We start from the raw sequence: 18,562 nt of genomic DNA, 5'->3' as shown, positions 1-18,562 counted from the left end.
AAGCAACAGGGAGAATGGGAGAGAGGACAAGGGAGTGGAGGGGAGAGAGAGTGAGAGCGAGAGAGATCGATCCTCCATTCACTGGTTAACTCCTGAAATGTCTACAACAGCCAGTGCTGAGCCAGGAATTCTATCCAGGTCTCCCATGTCGGTGGCAGCGGCCCAAGCACCATCAGCAGGAAGCTGGACCGGAAGTGGAGCAGCCAGGACTCAAACTAGCACTCGGATACGTGATGCTCATGTCAGAAATGGAAGCTTAACCCACTGTGTCATAATGTTAGCCCCAACAATTCTTAATATTAGCTATTCTGGCCCTTTGGGGGGAAGGGCAACAACTTAAAAGTTGCAGACACACTACCTCAGCATACTTTATCTTGGAGGGCTGAATTCTAATTGTGACCACTGGATTCTCATAGGCCTTCCTTTAAACTATCTGGACACTTGTTTTTAGAATCACATCAGCATTTAAGGTGCTTTCCTAAATTCCTTCAAAGGCATATGTGTGTTGTTTCCCCATACAGAAACAAGTTATAAGTGACACGTACCACATTATCTGCAAAATAGTTTCCCACATGACCAAACGGAAATTAGCACAGCAGGTAGAAAGAGGAAAATACTGCTTATTTGTCTGCCAAAGAACAATGAATACGGATGGAAAAGAAAGGTACCATGGGTAAGTAGGAGACATTTTCTACTGAGCCCTTTGTAATGTCCTAGAACTCAGCTCTCTCTAGAGTGGCTCTAGTCTCACAAAGGAATGCACCTGTACTTTGAGAAGTAAGGTGGGATTTCCGCAATCATTAGCGCTCACACTCACCTGGGACCTGGCTGTGAGGTGCAGAGCTGCCACTTCGCCTTCGTCTGCACTCTTTTCTTGGGAAAGGGGAGACTCCTGGAATGACAGAGCTAAGGGCAAGAAAGAAGTAATGACGGGGCCTCAGCCGCTCTTGTCCTCAGAACTGCAAGTCTAAAAATCCTGCTTCCACACAAACTGTGCTCCCTACAAACACTGAGACTGAGGGGAGCCCAAGTCAACCCACTGCCTCTCAAGACCATGGAAAGTGTCTGTGATTATTGCTACTTGGGGTTTATATCTGAACACATTCTAGAAGGTGGCACTCTCAGAACCAGAAATTAGAATACATCAGTTCCTTTTGTTGGAGAAGTAGGCTCCATGGCCCTCCAAAATTATCCCACATGCTTATTTAAAATGTAGACTGCTGGAGCTGGCACTGTGGCAGAGTAAGTAAATCCACCACCTGCAGTGCCGGCATCCCAGTTGGACACCAGTTTGAGTCCTGGGTGCTCCACTTCCAATCCAGCTCTCTGCTATGGCCTGGGAAAGCAGCAGAGATGGCCTAAGTCCTTGGGCCCCTGAACCCACATGGACACCTGGAGGAAGCTCCTGACTACTGGCTTCCAATAGGCACAGCTCCAGCCGTTGCAGCCACTTTGGGGGAGGGGGGTGAACCAATGGATGGAAGACCTCTCTCTCTCTCTCTGCCTTTACCTTCCTGTAACTCTGCCTTTCAAAGAAATAAATCTTAAAAAAATAAATAAAATGTAGGCTGCCAAACCCCACCTCAAATTAACTTTCACTGGTTGAGCCCAGGGTTCAATCTATAAGTTTCTCAAGTATGAGAGAAGGAAGAGAAATCCCACATAGAAATCACAAACCAAAATTCAAGTGACCATTGGTCTAGCAGAATTGGAAGTCGCTGACCAACTTCCACATCTGTTTTCTTGTATGTCCAATGACAAAATTTGCTTTTCTTGTATGTCCAATGACAAAATTCTCTGTACTGAAATCATAGGGTAATTGTACGGATAAAGTGGGTAGCAGGTGTGGGGCCATGTTTTTTGCCAAGCGCGAACCTGAATTCTCAGACCACCCGATGGAGACCGCTGGGACAATAACTTGGGATGAAAAATGTGAAAAAAATAATTGAGGACACTATGCTCACGCCTCTGAGCCTAGCATTTTGCTGTTTTTGGTGGTTCTGAAGGGTCTACCAGCACCCTGCAGGGCTGTGGCTCCATCCCAAGCCCTGCATACTCCAAAGAGCCATGCATCCCCAAGACGATGGCGACAGCCAAGCAGGGATCTCCCTGAGGCGACCGTTTTCCCTTCCAGAGTAGAATCCCGCCCTTCCACACGCTCACCTCGGCAGCAATCCTACCTCCTCCTCGGGCATTTCTGCCAACTCTGTCTCCATGACCACCGCCTCCTCCATGCCCCGAAGATGCTGCGCTTCTCCCCAGCTCAGCACTGGGCGGGCAGAGCAGTCAGAAGCCCTCGGGGGTCTCGCGGTCGTCCTTGCTGCCTTCCCGCGGGGGGATCTGCGGAAAGGTCACGGTCAGGTCTGGACGGCGTCTGGCTCACGGTGGAGCTTGCCTCGCTCCCACCCAGCGGGAGCCTGGAAACCCGGGGGCGGCACCCTGAGGCTGGGTCCCTACCCTCGCAGCCGTCCTGGGGCTGGGGGTGGGGGCCTGAGATGATTCGGAGGCCGTCCCCCGGGGCACATGGACAAGTCCGGCTCTGCTCCGGGCGCTGGCCCCAGACCCGCGCTTGCCCTGCCCGTCGCGCACCGGTGTCCCAGAGGGGAGGGCTTCCAGCTGCTCTTCAGTCCCTCCAGCCCCCGTTCACAAACACAGACTCCAGCTCGGACTCCTCAAGGAATGATCCCCACGCCCACCTCCCATCCCGGGCCTGACAAAGGCTACGAACTTCTTGGGCCAGCTCTGAGTCGCGCATGCGTAAGAGACAGCGGCGCGAGGCTGGCGGGCCTTTTCCCGCTCGGAACTACAGTTCCCAGCAGCCCCCGCGCCCCGCCAGCCTGTTTCTCCGCAGGTGGGAGCGCGCGTGGCGCGGTTGGGAGACTCCGAGGTGCCAGCAGGATCCTTCCCTCTCGCGAGAGTTTTGGCGGCGTGTCTTGTGTGTGATAACTGAGTCGGGGAGGGAGCGAACACCAGAGATGTGGGTCCTTGGGCTTTGTCTACGCGTGTGCTCATAGCGCGGCATTTAGAACTGCTGAGTTCAAACCAGGTGAATGTGCTGTTAGGCATGTTGGCGTATTTGGCTTTTATCCGTGCCTTTGCCCTCCTCAAGCTCATCCTTTGCCTTCAAACAACGTGAACGATTGTATGTTCCTAGGAACAGGGTCTTGGTTGCAGACTCTGTCCGATGTTCTTGCATCCGTAGGCTACCTGTAATACTTAAAATTCACCTGTGTGAGATGAGCTGGAAAAATTGAACCATTAAAAAATGTTCAAGCAATAGCCTCTTTGGAGGCATACCAATTAGCTTCAATCCATCAGAAACGTTTGTTCTTGCTAGGGAGTGTGCCCTTTGATTCAACCCCCTCAGACTCAGCACGTCTACACTTGTCCCTTCTCGGGGAATGATACTGCTGCCCACACCAGCTGCACAACCCAGAACTGGAATATTCTCGTCTTCTCCCTCACTGGCTATTTTTTTTTAAACACTGAGTCCTATTTATTATATGACTTAAATAACCCTCCAATTTGTCCACCTCTGTTTCCACTAGCGTTCCCTTGGTTGGGGGCCCCACCATTTCTTTAGGAATACAAACATAAGCTTCCTAAATGGATTCCTTAAGTCAAGTGTTCTCTCCCACCAATCTGTTCTCCATTCCTTTTGGGTAGTGACCATTCTAAAGTCAGAATGTGATGGCGCTTTACTGCTTAAAACCCTTCAATGACTTTCAAAAATTTCGAAGAAAGGTGGTTTCCAGATGCCACAGAGGGGACTGTGACTTGCGTTTCACAAGTCTCCTGGGAAGTCAGGTCCTTGCGTGGTCCCTTCCCCTTCAGTGTGGTTGGCATGCGATGTGCTTCCAACCAGTGGAATACAACAAAAGCTGACTGACACAGAGTCCAATGCTTGTCTTGCTAGGAGACTCTTCTCTTCCTGGCTTTGATGAAGTTGTGTGGTGATGTTGTAGAGGTCCACATGACAAGCAACTGGGGATGGCCTCCAGCTAAGGTGAGTAAGAACCCAAAACCCTCGGTTCCAGAGACTGCAAGGACCTGAACCCTTTCTCCAGCCCACGTGGTTGAAGTAGAACATTTTTTTCTTTTCCCATGAGAACCCAGTCCTGCCTTGATACAGCAGGCTGCAGAGGACCCAGGTGGGCCATGCCCAGACCCTCACCCACAGAAACTCTGAGATACTAAGTGTGTGCTCTTATTGTTATGTGTGGTATTATTATGCAGAAAAACAGAAATAACACAGCATTGCAACACAAACAGCTGTCCTCTTTCCCAAAAAAACCGGTAGCTACAATGGAAGATTCCTAGATGCCACAGGGGTTTTGTGGGGAGGTGCTACAGGCAGTGGGGGTGCATTTTAGGGTTTTATTGTGCTGCTTCCTGTCTACTTCTCACATTACTTTGGGTAAATCTTTGCCCACTTTTCACTATTGCAATGGATAGTTAGGTGCTGGGCTGGGAGAGGGGTGGATATCAACAGATATAAGCAGACTCACCTCAAAGGGTTTTATTTACATTCCTCTGACCACAATCTCACAAATACACTGTGAGACAGGTGATTACTGTACAAAGAGATGGAAATAGAGAGGTTTTCTGAGGGACAGGGTCCCCTGGTTGAAAGAAAATGGTAGACAGAGCCTGGTCTCACCCAGTTGGAAAACCACAGACTCTCTGATTTAGGATACACATACACAGCTTCCTGGCAATACCAACCCTAGGAAGCAGCAGGGCTCAAGTAATTGGGTTCCTGCCTCCCACATGGGAGACCTGGATTGTGTTCCCTGCTGCTGGCTTCCCTCTGACCTCCATCCCTTGGGTGTTACAAGCATTTGAAGAGTGAGCCAGCAGTTAAAATCTCTCTCTTAAATCAATAAATGAGTCTTTTTTAAAAATAAAGAAAAGTTACAGGGCAGGTAGTGTGGCGTAGTGAGTAAAGTGCTCCCTGCAGTGCCGACATCCCATATGGGTGCCGGTTCAAGTCCCAGCTGCTCCACTTTTGATCCAGCTCTCTGCTGGGAAAAGCAGTAGAAGATGGCCCAAGTCTTTGGGCTCCTGCATCCACGTGGGAGACCCAGAAGAAGCTCCTGGCTCCTGACTTAGGATCAGCACAGCTCTGGCCATTGCAGCCAATTGGAGAGTGAACCAGTGGATGGAAGACCTCTCTCTCTCTCTCTCTGCCTCTCTTTCTCTCTCTGTGTAACTTTCAAATAAATAAATCAATATTTTTAAAAAATAAGTTAAGGACTTTACATTGATAATGTGCATAAAGCCAAATAAGAAAAGTATGAAAAGATATCACACACGATAGTGAAATCCAACTATAAAAAAAATTCAGAGACATAACACAGATCATGTACAAAACAGAAACTTGCAATTTTTTGAAAAAAAAAATTGAATCTCCAGTGTCAAAAACGGTGCTTGACACTTTGTGGGCCCTCTACAAGGAATAATTGGAAAATATATCTGATTTGTCAATCTAAACTGACAAGTAACCAAGACAGAAAATAAATCAATAATAAAGACCCTCACAGCAAAGAAAAGCACAGGACTGCATGGCTTCAACGCTGAATTCTACCAGACATTTAAAGAAGAACTAACTCCAATTCTTCTCAACATATTCAAAACAATTGAAGAGAGGGAATCCTTCTAAATGCCTTCTATGAAGCCAGCATGACCTTAATTACTAATCCTGAAAAAGATACAACAGAGAAGAAAAACTACAGAACATTTTTACTGATGAACATAAACATAAAAATTCCCAACAGTAAAATAGTCAATTGAATCCAACAACACATCAGAAAATCAATCACCTAGAATAAGTGGGATTTATCACAGGTATGTAGAGATGATTCAACATTTGCAAATCAATGAGATACATCACATTCTCAAATTGAAGAACAAAAACCATATGATTATCACAACAGATGATTTCAAAGAGGGATTTCAAATTTCTCTATGATGATAATTACAAATCATTAAAGAAACAATAAAAGAAGACACAAAAATTGCAAAAATTGTTCCTGTTCATGGATTAGAAGAATCAATATCATCAAAATGTACATACAGCCAGCACCACAGCTCACTTGGCTAATCCTCCACCTGCGGTGCCGGCACCCCAGGTTCTAGTCCTGGTTGGGGAGCTGGTTCTGTCCCGGTTGCTCCTCTCCCAGTCCAGCTCTCTGCTGTGGCCCGGGGAAGGCAGTGGAGGATGGCCCAAGTGCTTGGGCCCGGCACCCGCATGGTAGACCAGGAGGAAGCACCTGGCTCCTGGCTTCGGATCACTGCAGCGCCGGCTGCAGCAGCCATTTGGGTGGTGAACAAACAGAAGAAAGACCTTTCTCTCTGTCTCTCTCTCACTGTCTAACTCTGCCTGTCCAAAAACAACAACAACAACAACAACAACAACAACAAACCCCAAATGTCCATACTATCAAAAGCAATTTACAAAATCAATGTGATCCCAATCAAAATACTAAGGACATTCCTCTCAGACATAGAGAAAATGATACTGAAATCCATATGGAAACACAAGAGACGCTGAATAGCTGAAGCAATCTTATACAACAAACACAAAGTTGGATGCACCACAATACCAGATTTCAAGATATACTGCAGGAGATTTATAATGAAAACTCCCAGGTACTGGCAGGCAAACAGACAGACCAACCAATGAAACAGAATAGAAACTCCAGAAATCAACCCATGCTTCTACTACCAACTTATCTTTGACAAAGGAGCTAAAAACAATCCCTGGAGCAAGGATAGTCTCTTCAACAAATGGTGCTGGAAAACGGGGTCTCCACATGCAGAAGTATGAAGCAAGACTACTACCTTACTCCCTATACAAAAATCTACTCAAAAGGGAAAAAGACATGAATCTGTGACTCAATACCATCAAATTACTAAATAAAACATTGGTGAAACCCTCCAAGACATTGGCATAGACAAAGAGTTCTAGGAAAAGAGCCCAGAGACACAGCCAATCAAAGCCAAAATTGGCAAACGGGATCACATCAATTTGGAAGCTTCTGCACTGCAAAACAAACACTCAGCAAAGTGAAGAGGCCACCAACAGAATGAGAGAAATTTTATTTGCAAACCATGCCACTAATAAAGGATTAATAACCAGATTCTATAAAGAGCTCAAGAAACTGAACAACAATAAAATAAACAATCCAGTTAAGAGATGGGCAAAGGTCTTAAATGGTTATTTTTCAAAACAGGAAATCCAAATGGCCAATAGACACATGAAAAAACACTCAGGATCACTAGCTATCACGGAAATACAAATCAAAACCACAACGAAGTTTCACCTCATCCCATCTGAATGGCTTTCAACAACAAATGGTGGTGAGAATGGGGGAAAAGGTAATCCGATACACAGTTGGTGGGAATGTAAACTGGTATAGCCACTGTGGAAGACAGTATGCAGATAAGTCAGAAATCTGAATATAGACCTACCATATTACCCAGCCATCCCACTCTTGGTATTTTACCCAAAGGAAATGAAATTAGCGTAATAAAGAGTTTTCTGTACCCCCATGTTTATTGTAGCTCAATTCACAACAGCTAAGATATGGATAAATCCAAATGCCCATCAACTGAAGACCTGATAAAGAAATTATGCGGTATATACACCATGGAATACTACATAGTGGTAAAAACACAGAAATCCTGTCAGTTGGAACACAATGGATGTAACTGCACAACATCGTACTTAGTGAAATGAGTCAGTCCCAAAAGGACAAACACAGTCTCTTATGATCTGTGATACCTAATAGAGCACCTAAATGGTAATCTATAGAAGTGGAATTTACATTTTGAGATTTCATGACTTTGAATAGCACTTGTCTTCACTGTCAATTCATAGTTTGTTTAGGGTTTAAATCGTAAGCTGAATTTAGTCAGTTTTTTCTCTATGAATGAATTTATCAAACCTTGATTTTCTTTTATTAGCATGGCTTATATATTAAATGTGTGTCTTATTGTTCCAGTCACTTGGTCTGTGTATCTGTTTTAATGTTAATATGACACTTTTTGGTTACTTTTCCTTCTGTATTAAGGACCTATGAGATTTCCAAGTTTGATCTTCTTTTCTTTTTTTTTTTGAATAACTATTTATTTATATTTTGTAAATACAACTTTAGGAATGTAGTGATTTTTCCCACACTCCCACTCCTCTTCCTCCACCCTCTCCTATTCCCAGTCTTATTTTTACTAAGATCTATTTTCAAATAATTTCATAAGCATACAATGAACTATACTAAGAGTTTCTTATATTTCTGTACAGTAGCAATGAACATCATGAAAAAAATTAGCATTAGCATTTAATGTAGCATCAAAGTGAAAATATTACTAAGAAATTTTTAAGAATGGATTTTATACTAGAAAAAAATGTAAGAAAATACAATTTTTAAAACAAAGCAGGGATTTCAGTAGGACACTTAAATTTTAATACAGAAAAAAATATGATTATAATTAGTCATTGGAAATGCAATCAAATCTTGGGAAATATATCAATTCCTATACAGTAAAATGATTGATTCAGCCATAGATAAATGTTGCCAGGGACATGGAGAGCATGGAACCCTCATAAACTTCCAGGGCAGCCACTATGGACAGTAATTCGGCAGTTTCTCAGCATGTCCTACATGGGACTGTGTATTGCCTCAGTAGTTTATCTCCCAGGTATGCCACTAAAAGATACAAAATCCACATGTCCATAAAGGCTCACTGGAGCAGTATTCATGAAAGCCAAATATGAAAGCAACCCAAATACTACTGTGTAAGAAAAACAGTGGCAGTATAGCTTTTATAAATGCATACTATTTGGCAATACACATCAATTAAGAAATAAAAGACCACAAAAATAATGAAAGACAAAATATTTTAAGAAAGACAGGAAATCAGAAGCAAAAACCCACACACTGTAGCATATCCAAAAGAACGGCCGATCTCTGGAGACAGAGTTTAGATTAATGCCTGTCTGGGGATACTGGTGGATGAGGAGTTATTGTGAATAATATTAAGAATTTGGTGATTAATGAAAATGCATTAGACTGTGCTTATGATCATAGAACTCCAAAAATCTGACAAAGCATGGGATAGTCACTTGAAACATCATGGCTGGGCAGAGAGACTCCTGACTTTGGGCTTCATAGAAGAAACTGAAGACAAACAAATATGACAAGGTTTCACATACTCTGCTCATTTGGTTCAAAAATATTTAAGGCCATAAACACAAGGGGTCCTTACTGTGCAATGGACAATATTTAGTATGAAAGAACTATGCATTTAGGAAATTTTTGCACCAAAATTAACAACATTTAATTCCGTATTTCTTATTGGATATTGCAGACAGCTCCCGACACTTCTCCCGTGGTGCAGGCCCCACCCCCGCAGGTGCCAGGAGAGGAGCTGGGCCTCCAGGTCGTGGTGCAGAGGGTCACTGCACTCCCGCAGGGTCCCCCGCGCCCGTGTCTGTCACAGCCCCCACCTGACTTGTCCCTCTGGTGGCCACAGCTCCGCTTGTGCCAGCGGAAGATGCCGGGCTGGCAGGAGCCCAGCAGGCTGGGTTGTTGGCGCTCACTTCCGCAGCGCCCACAGCCACTGGCTCAGCTCATTCACACACTTGCACTGCAGGTGGGCGGTCTGGGGCTGGCCCACGTACCCCTTGTAGATGACCCGCATGACCCGGGAGCTGCCGAAGCTCTTCCCCTCCCCCTTTTTGGCTTCCTGGATGTGGGCCAGCTTGACGAGGGTGCTGTTCCTGGAGCCGGGCGTCTGGGCGAGGCTGAGGGCCTCAGTGGAGAGGGAGATGCGGAGCTTCTTGAAGGAGGCGGCCAGGGGGCCCTCGGCCTTGGTCCTGTGGAGGAAGAGCGGCCCCTCCTTCAGCGGCAGCGCCTGCACCCTCAGAGATGGCTGCAGGTGCAGCTCCTTCTCCTTCTCCTCCTCCTCGATGTCCTGAGCTTGGTGACGAAGTCCTTCAGCGGCGCCACGCCCGGCGCACTGTGGGCTGCAGAGGCTCCATCCACACCTCCTCGGCCCTGGGCGCCAGCGTGTCCATGCTGCCCGCGTTCTGAATGGCCTGGGCCAGCAGGAGCAGGGTGCGACCGGTTCAGGCGTCCGCGTGCCGCTCCCGCAGGGGGAAGAGCTTGGGCGACTGATGGCCAGAGAGACGAAGCGCAGACACAGGAAGCTGGTGAGGGCGACGAGCGGCAGGTTCTCCTGCTGGGCGCTGGGGAAGCGAGCGCGCACACCCTGGAGAGCGGGGGAAGGTGGCGCGGCCACGGAGGGGCATGCGCGAACCGAGCGACAGCGTGCGCTCAGCAGCGCCCTCAGGTGGGCACGCAGCATCTGTGCACCCTGCTCCAGCACCTCAGACTCAGGGCGGTGCACCCCGGAGCACCTTATGTCCTTAACTTCCACCTTGCTGGGGTCCAGCTCCACGTACTTCTTCTCTTCAAACACCCTGTCAAGGATGGGGCGCAGCACGGCGTGCAGATACCGCACCCCGCCACCTTCAGAAAAGACTCCAGTGAGTTTGAGGCCAGAGAGTGGCTGCGAAAGAGGGTGTTGGCCTCGCTGGTGCGGCTCAGCTCCAGCTGGAACAGCAGGCCCAGGAATTCCATATATTGTAATTCCATATACACTTAAATAAATACTTCATTTTTCTTATGTGAAAAAAATTTAAAAATGTATTTAGCATCAATTTTGTCGCTCCCCGTCTTCGTGGAGGAACGACACAGGACCCTGCGCTGTTCTTTCGTCTGCTCGGCCCTCCCCGGGTTTGCTGCTGGTTCTTCCCGGGTTGTCTACCGACCCTTCCACCTCCGTGGAAGGGCAGTTCCCCCTGGCCACATTCCCCACTTCCACAGGGGAGCGGCACACCACCGGCCGGCTCTCTCGGGGGCTACACAGGTGTTCCCCTTAGGTGTTCCCCTTAGATGTTCCTGGTGCATGTTGTCTCTCTCCTCCTTCATAGTCCTCCTCTACCAATCCCAACTCTGCTACCCACACGCCGAGTACGCTGCTCTCCTCCAATCAGGAGCAGGTCCTGCAGCTTGTCAAGTTGGTGAGAGGCAGCTGGGTAGAAGCTGTTGCCTCCTCTCCCAGCGCCATATTGTGGGAGATCAGATGCATAGAATAAGTCTTAATTCCAGTAACTTAGTCTAGTCCGAGTTGCTCCCCACAGATCCCCCTTTCTTTTAATTTTTTGGCGTTGATACGCACCTGTCTTCGGTGCCCCGGGGCACACACTCTGCTCTGCTTGCTGGAGTTGTCCACAGGTGCTTACAAGCCCTACCAATAAGGCAAACCGAATCTGGGTCCTCTCTTCGCCATGTTGCGAGGAGGTTTTTAGGCGCTGATGCGTGCCTGTGTTCGGTGCCCTGCAGTGCATGCTCTGCTCTGCCTGCAGGTGCTTACAAGCCCTAGCAATCAGGCAAACCGAATCCAAGCCTTCTCATTGCTGTATTGTGGGGAGACTTATTGGTGTTGATAACGTGCCTGTCTTCGGTGACCTGCGGTGCATAAGCTGCTAGCCGCCCGCAGGTGCTCATCGCCTCACTAATCAGGCAGACCGAATCCAAGCTCTCTCATTGCCATGTTGTGGGGAGGCCTTTCTATTTCTCTATTTCTCTATCTCCGGGCATTCCTATTTCTCCCATTTTACTTCTATCTTCCAGCATTCCTATTTCTCTCATTTTACTTCTAAACTTCTGTTTCTCTTATCCCTGCGGCTTCCCAGTGCCCGCCCCGAGGCTGCTTCTCGGCACCTCGCCCCGCGGCAGCTTCATGGCTCTGCACGGCTTCCCAGTGCCTCGCCCCGCCGGCGGGCTCCCGGCTCTGCGCGGCTCGGCTTCGCGCGCACACTCCGCGGTCTCCATGCCCCTTCGTGTCCGCACCAAGGCCTCGCGCCAGCCCCGCGTTCCCTATCTATTCACGCCCCGTGCTCTCTCTGCACGCGGCGGCTTCCGCGAGTCACACAGCATAGCTTACGTCTCCGCCACTAGCATTCAATCCAAGTTCCCCGGACTAACCTGGCGAATTCCAACCTGGTGGCCCACGTCTCTGCCTCTTGCTCCCCGGGCTGACTTGAAGAATTCCAAGATGGCTTCCGTTTCCGCCTCAGCCTGCACTCGCGGCTTCATCCTCCCTAACATTTTTCTCTACCCGGTATATTTCCCTAAGTTTTCTTCCAACAATATTCCTCCCTCATTTCTCCTGGCCTCTCCCCACAGTCCGTATCCAAGTCTAAGTTTCTTATAGGTTTCCCTTTCACTTTCAACCTGCAGTCCGTATCTGAGTCTAAGTTTCTTCTTGCTTTCACTTTAAATCCTAACTTCTTTCCCACAGTCCGTATCCGAGTCTATGCCTAGGCTTTCAATAGCTTCTTCCGGCACCTTTTCCGTCCGGCTTTCCCCTAGGCTCTTCTAGTCTCTCTCTCCGGTATTTTCCACTTCTTCCCTCCTAGGTTTCCTATCCGAGGCACGGCACCATTATGTCGCTCCCCCTCTTCATGGAGGAACGACACTAAACCCTGCCTAGGCTTCATATCCAAGTCACGGCACCAATATGTCGCTCCCCGTCTTCGTGGAGGAACGACACAGGACCCTGTGCTGTTCTTTCGTCTGCTCGGCCCTCCCTGGGTTTGCTGCTGGTTCTTCCCGGGTTGGCTACCGACCCTATCCGGTATGTTTCCCCAAACGTTCCTCCAACAATATTCCTCCCTCATTTCTCCTGGCCTCTCCCACAGTCCACATCTGAGTCTGTTTGTTCTAGCTTTCACTTTCGCTTTCGACCTTAGAGATTTCTCCCAGCTTCCCCCCGTAGTCCGTATCTGAGTCTATGCCTAGGCTTTCAATAGCTTCTTCCGGCACCTTTTCCGTCCGGCTTTCCCCTAGGCTCTTCTAGTCTCTCTCTCCAGTATTTTCCACTTCTTCCCTCCTAGGTTTCCTATCCGAGGCACGGCACCATTATGTCGCTCCCCCTCTTCGTGGAGGAACGACACAGGACCCTGCGCTATTCTTTCGTCTGCTCGACCCTCCCCGGGTTTGCTGCTGGTTCTTCCCGGGTTGGCTACTGTCCCTTCCACCTCCGTGGAAGGGCAGTTCCCCCTGGCCACATTCCCCACTTCCTCAGGGGAGCGGCACACCACCGGCCGGCTCTCTCGGGGGCTACACAGGTGTTCCCCTTAGGTGTTCCCCTTAGATGTTCCTGGTGCATGTTGTCTCTCTCCTCCTTCATAGTCCTCCTCCACCAATCCCAACTCTGCTACCCACACGCCGAGTACGCTGCTCTCCTCCAATCAGGAGCAGGTCCTGCAGCTTGTCAAGTTGGTGAGAGGCAGCTGGGTAGAAGCTGTTGCCTCCTCTCCCAGCGCCATATTGTGGGAGATCAGATGCATAGAATAAGTCTTAATTCCAGTAACTTAGTCTAGTCCGAGTTGCTCCCCACAAATTTAAGATAAAGTGTTACCTCCTAAGTGTTCCACTTAGCAATTTAATGTACAGTAACACTCTCCAAATGGGGTCAACTTCAAGAGCAACATGTAGGAACAAGGAAAATACACTACTAATAATAAGTAACTTTATGCCAAACTTTCTAACAAAGCAAAGAGAAAAGAAAGTGTTACTTTTATCATATGCAGGAATAAATAAACCTGGTTTGATCGTCATTGATATTTTCAAGATTCTGTGTCACTAAAATCTGTTTTGGAATGTGTCACTATGAGAGAAAGCTTTTGTATTGATGGCAGTAGATTTTTCAGTGCATAATACACAATTACAAAGCATTGTATTAAGCATTGCTCCTGTGTTAAACCATTGTTAATCCTCACAGTTCTGTGAAGTAGGCAACATATTAGGCATCTTGTGAAGGAAGTAACTAGGTACAAGAAGGCCAAGTGATTTACCTGAACTCAGACAGCCCACCCTCAGCAGACCCCAAATTCAAATCCAGGAATTCTGGCCAGCAGACAGGTTTTAACATGTACAGCAGATTTTACTTTTAAAACTAATTTTGAAAAGTAATTTTTTAAAACTAGATTTTTACTTTTAAGGGTTTTAAGTAGGAAGACTATATAAGGGGCAGGTATGAGAAATAACATTAGTAACATTTTGGACTTGTTAGGATTTAAATACACAATAGATATCCAAAGAGAGATCTCAAGTAGGCAGTGTGATACACTAATTTGAAATTAAGGAGGGTTCCTGGGCTAGAGATACAAATTTGGAAACCATTAGTACATACACGGTAGTAAAAGTCATTAGAAAGAATATCAAAGATTGTACTGTAGAACAAGTCTATGTTTAAAAAGAGGGAAATGAGAAAAAAGCAGACTGTGATGAATACACTAGAAAGGCAATAGAAAATAGAGCAGAAACCTACCATGACACAATCAAAGCAATATATGACTAAACCACAGGCAGCGTCATATTGAAGGGGATAAGCTGGGAGGCAGTCCACTAAATCTGGAGCCAGTGACGACCATTTCACCATTATTTTCAATATGCTTCTGGAAGTTTTAGCCAGAGACATTAGGTCAGAAATGCAAATAAAAGTGATATGAATTGGAACGAAAGAAGCACAATTACCCCACTTTGCAGTTGATATGACCATTTATATAGAGAAACCGAAAGATTCCAATAAAAGACTATTAGAGGGGCAGGTGCTGTGGTGCAGCGTGTTAACGCCCTGGCCTGAGGTGCCGGTATCCCATATGGCTAATGGTTCAAGTCCCAGCTGCTCCTCTTCCAATTAAGCTCTCTGCTATTGCCTGGGAAAGAAATGGAAGTTGGCCCAAGTCCTTGGGCCCCTGCACCCATGTGGGAGACCCAGAAGAAGCTCCTGGCTCCTGGCTTTGGATCAGCACAGCTCCGGCCTTTGTGGCCAATTGGGGAATGAACCAGTGGGTAGAAGACTTTCTCTGTCTCTCCCTCTCACTGTAAATCCACCTCCCAAAGAAATAAACACAATCCTTTATTAAAAAGAGAAAAAAATAAATGACACAAAAATGGGAAAATATCCCATGTTCATAGATTGGAAAAATTAATATCATCAAAATGTCCATACTATCCCAAGAATTGATTCAAACAATCCCTATCAAGACACTAAGGACATTCTTCACAATTATAGAAAAAAAATGATCCTAAAATTCATATGGAAAAACAGAAGACCCCAAATACTTACAGCAATCTTAAATAAAAATGAAGCTTGAGGCATCACAATACCAGATTTCAAGGCATAGTAGAGGGCTGTTATAGTTAAAACAACCTGGTACTGGAACAAAAATAGACATGTTGACCAATGAGACAGAATAGAAACACCAGACATGAACTCACATATTGGCAACCAACTAATATTTGACAAGTGAAATAAAATCACTCCCTAGACAGAAAGATATTTGGAAAACAAATGAAGAAGCTATTTTGGAGAAGAGTTTCTGTTCAGAACAATACTACTGACAGGATACATAAAATGACATTGAAGAAATGCCCTCTACTTTTACAGAAATAAGTGTTAACTTGGAGAGAACGAGCTTTGATGGGATCCTGGGATTGGAAGTTACTGGAATGAGTTCAGGAGTAAAGGGAAACAATATTTATGACAGTGAGGAAAGGCAGTATTCTCACAGATATTTTTGCTGAGTGACAATCATACATGATCTAATTTTCCTTTATCTGTGTTCTCTAATCCTTAAATAATAAGTATGAATTATATTTGCAACACTTCACAGTTTTTAAGCTGTGAAATGAATATGTAGCACTAAAAGGCAGACAAAAGCCCTAAAGGATACATTCCTAAAGTTAGAGAATAAAAGGACCTCTTGACAATTCCCATATATGTATTAAGTGTACCAGTTATCATTTTGTTTAGACTTCTAATAGCACACAAAGATTGAAAAATCTCAAAGGCTTGGTACACATCATCTAATTCTATCCTAGTCAAAGATAAAAGATCTTAATCATATTAAATTTTTAATTGTTTTAAAAAAGGAAATGTAGAAAGTAATCTTATTATATATGTAAAGCTTTGAAGCTTTATTTGAACTCCCTCTTGAGAAACGTGGTGTGGCACACATTGTTGTCTCTAAAATGGGTAGTGACACGCATGCACGGTGTTCTGAGCAGGAAAAGTCACTGCATTAGCAGTCCTTTTGGGCCAAATCCAGCTCCTTGCTATCTTTGTATTTCGTTGGAATACAACCACACCTGTTTACTTACAGTCTATACATATTTTAGGCAACAACAGAGATATTATGGTTCATAAACCATAAAGTATTTACTTTATGACTCTTTATGAAAAGGTTTGCCAGTGCTGTGCTTAGATCAAAGATCCTTTGATATGTTTTAGTAGGTTTTATCCACCATTCAGAAATGTTACAGAGTATGTAACATTGTATGCAATCCCTCAACAATAGTCAAATAATTTGAGTGTCTATCATTTGAGCATTAATGCACTGGGAGCAAAACCCAAAAATTTCAAGATTAGTCATTTTTTAGAAACTGATCAGAAAGCCAGAGTAGCATGGGGCTTTTCTTTGCACATGAACAGATATCTCAAATATTATAACTAAATTGTGTCATCAAACCAAGGGCTTTAAATATACTGTAATGGTGTAATAATAAGTATAATATATATGTATGCTCATTTTGAAAATGGATGCATACTATATTGTACATGTATGATAATTTATTAATTTATTTATTGGCTACTAGACTATCTTCCAACTTCATGATATGGCATCATACCTCAGAACTTTAAGGACATTGTTAATACCTGTAATATATGTTTGAAATGTTTCAATCAATGTAGGCTATTTATATTACATATATTATCTCATTATGTTATCTGTAATACATTACATATGTCCTTAACATAGATGTGCATATTAATGTATAATATTTCTTGTTATTTCTTGTTTTCTATAGGATATAATTCCTGGGAAGTAGTTACAACATAATTTTTTTAAGGAAGAGAAGAATAAGAAGCAAAAGCCCACACATTGTAACATATCCAGAAAAAAAATGGGCAATCTCTGGAAACAGAGTTTAGATTAATGGCAGTCTGGGGTTAATGGTGGATGAGGAGTTATGGTAAAAATAAGAATAATTTGGGGATTAATAAAAATGCATTTATTTTAGACTGTGCTTATGATTATGGAACTCCAAAAACATGACAAGCAGGAATGGTCACTAAAAACAGTATGGCTAGGCAGACAGGTTCCTGACTTTGGGCTTCACAGAAGAAACTGAAGACAAACAAATATGCCAAGGTGGCACATATTTTGCTCAATCTGGTTCAAAAATATATAATACCCTAAACACAAGGGGTCTTTACCATTCAATGGACAATGTTTAGCATGGAAGAAACTATGCATTCATTTAAAATTTTTGCACCAAAATTAACTTAACATTTAATTCCGTATTTATTATTTGATATTGCCTAATTCAATTTAATTCCAAATACACTTAAAGAAATACTTCATTTTTCTTATGTGAAACAATTTAAAAGATGCATTTTTCATCAACTTAAGGTAAACTCTGCCTCCTAATTGCTCCACTTAGCATGACAAAATACCAATTCTGTTATTTCTGGATTACATTAGTCTTAATAAACTACTCCAAAGACCATAATATTAGACGTGAAACTGACTTAAATGTTTTAACATCCCTTAACCTTATACACCAAGTAAGATGCTGTTTGGAGTTTATTTCTTGGCATTAATTATACACATGTATGGCCTACAGAGTGAAATTTTAATTTATACATACAATGTGTACTGATGAATCAGGGTAAACAATTTTCCCTTCTTTGACATTACACTTCATTATCAGAGCCTAGAACACCTTTCTTCTATTTGCTTGTAAAATATAGAAGATTACTGTGGACTATAGTCACCCCACCATTCTATGTAACACTAGGAACTCACTCCTAAAATCTAACTCTGATTTTACCAATTACTCCAAGTAGTTTTTACAAATTTCTTAATTAATCAGTTTGAAAAAACAGACACACAGAGAGACAGACAGAGAGGGAAAGATAATACTCCCATCCACTGTTTTATTTCATGGAGGCTGCTCAGCATTGCTAATCAAGACCACAAGGGTTATGACCTCACAGAGGTAAAAATGGCTATTATATAAAAGTAAAAATGATAACAAGTATTGAACCAGATGTGGAGGAAAGGAAATATATAAAATTGTTTGTGGGAATGTAAAATGGAAAACACTATGGTGGTGTCTCAAACAAAATTAAAAATGGAACTAACAAAAGACAAAGCTTTCCCACTACTGAAAATACATCCAAAGGAACTAGAATCACTATCTAAAAGATAACCTGGGGGTCGGCGCCATGGCGCAGTGGGTTAATCCTCTGCCTGTTGTGTCGGCATCCCATATAGGTCCCGGTCTGGTCCCGGCTGCTCCTCTTCCGATCCAGCTCTCTACTATGGTCTGGGAAATCATAGGAGGATGGCCCAAGTGCTTGGGCCCCTGCACCCGCATGGGAGACAGGGAGGAAGCACCTGGCTCCTAGCTTTGTATCC

At 44.7% G+C, this 18,562-nt stretch overlaps 1 long non-coding RNA gene and 1 pseudogene across 1 annotated transcript; both read right to left on the bottom strand.

Annotated features, from left to right (window-relative positions):
* Positions 1-817: 817 nt before the first annotated feature.
* LOC138847945 (uncharacterized) lies at positions 818-2,757 on the bottom strand. Its single transcript, XR_011385819.1, has 3 exons — positions 2,697-2,757; positions 2,181-2,340; positions 818-906 (listed from the first exon to the last, which is right to left on the bottom strand). It is a non-coding gene; the product is annotated as an uncharacterized lncRNA (long non-coding RNA).
* Positions 2,758-9,071: 6,314 nt separating this feature from the next.
* LOC103346286 (ras GTPase-activating protein 4 pseudogene) lies at positions 9,072-11,801 on the bottom strand (annotated as a pseudogene).
* Between the last annotated feature and the right edge of the window lie 6,761 nt (positions 11,802-18,562).

This window comes from Oryctolagus cuniculus, unplaced genomic scaffold (assembly GCF_964237555.1).
Source record: "Oryctolagus cuniculus unplaced genomic scaffold, mOryCun1.1 SCAFFOLD_55, whole genome shotgun sequence".
Classification (NCBI taxonomy): domain Eukaryota; kingdom Metazoa; phylum Chordata; class Mammalia; order Lagomorpha; family Leporidae; genus Oryctolagus; species Oryctolagus cuniculus.
Note: the sequence above shows the minus strand (reverse complement) of the source record. Positions and strands in the feature narration are given on the sequence as shown.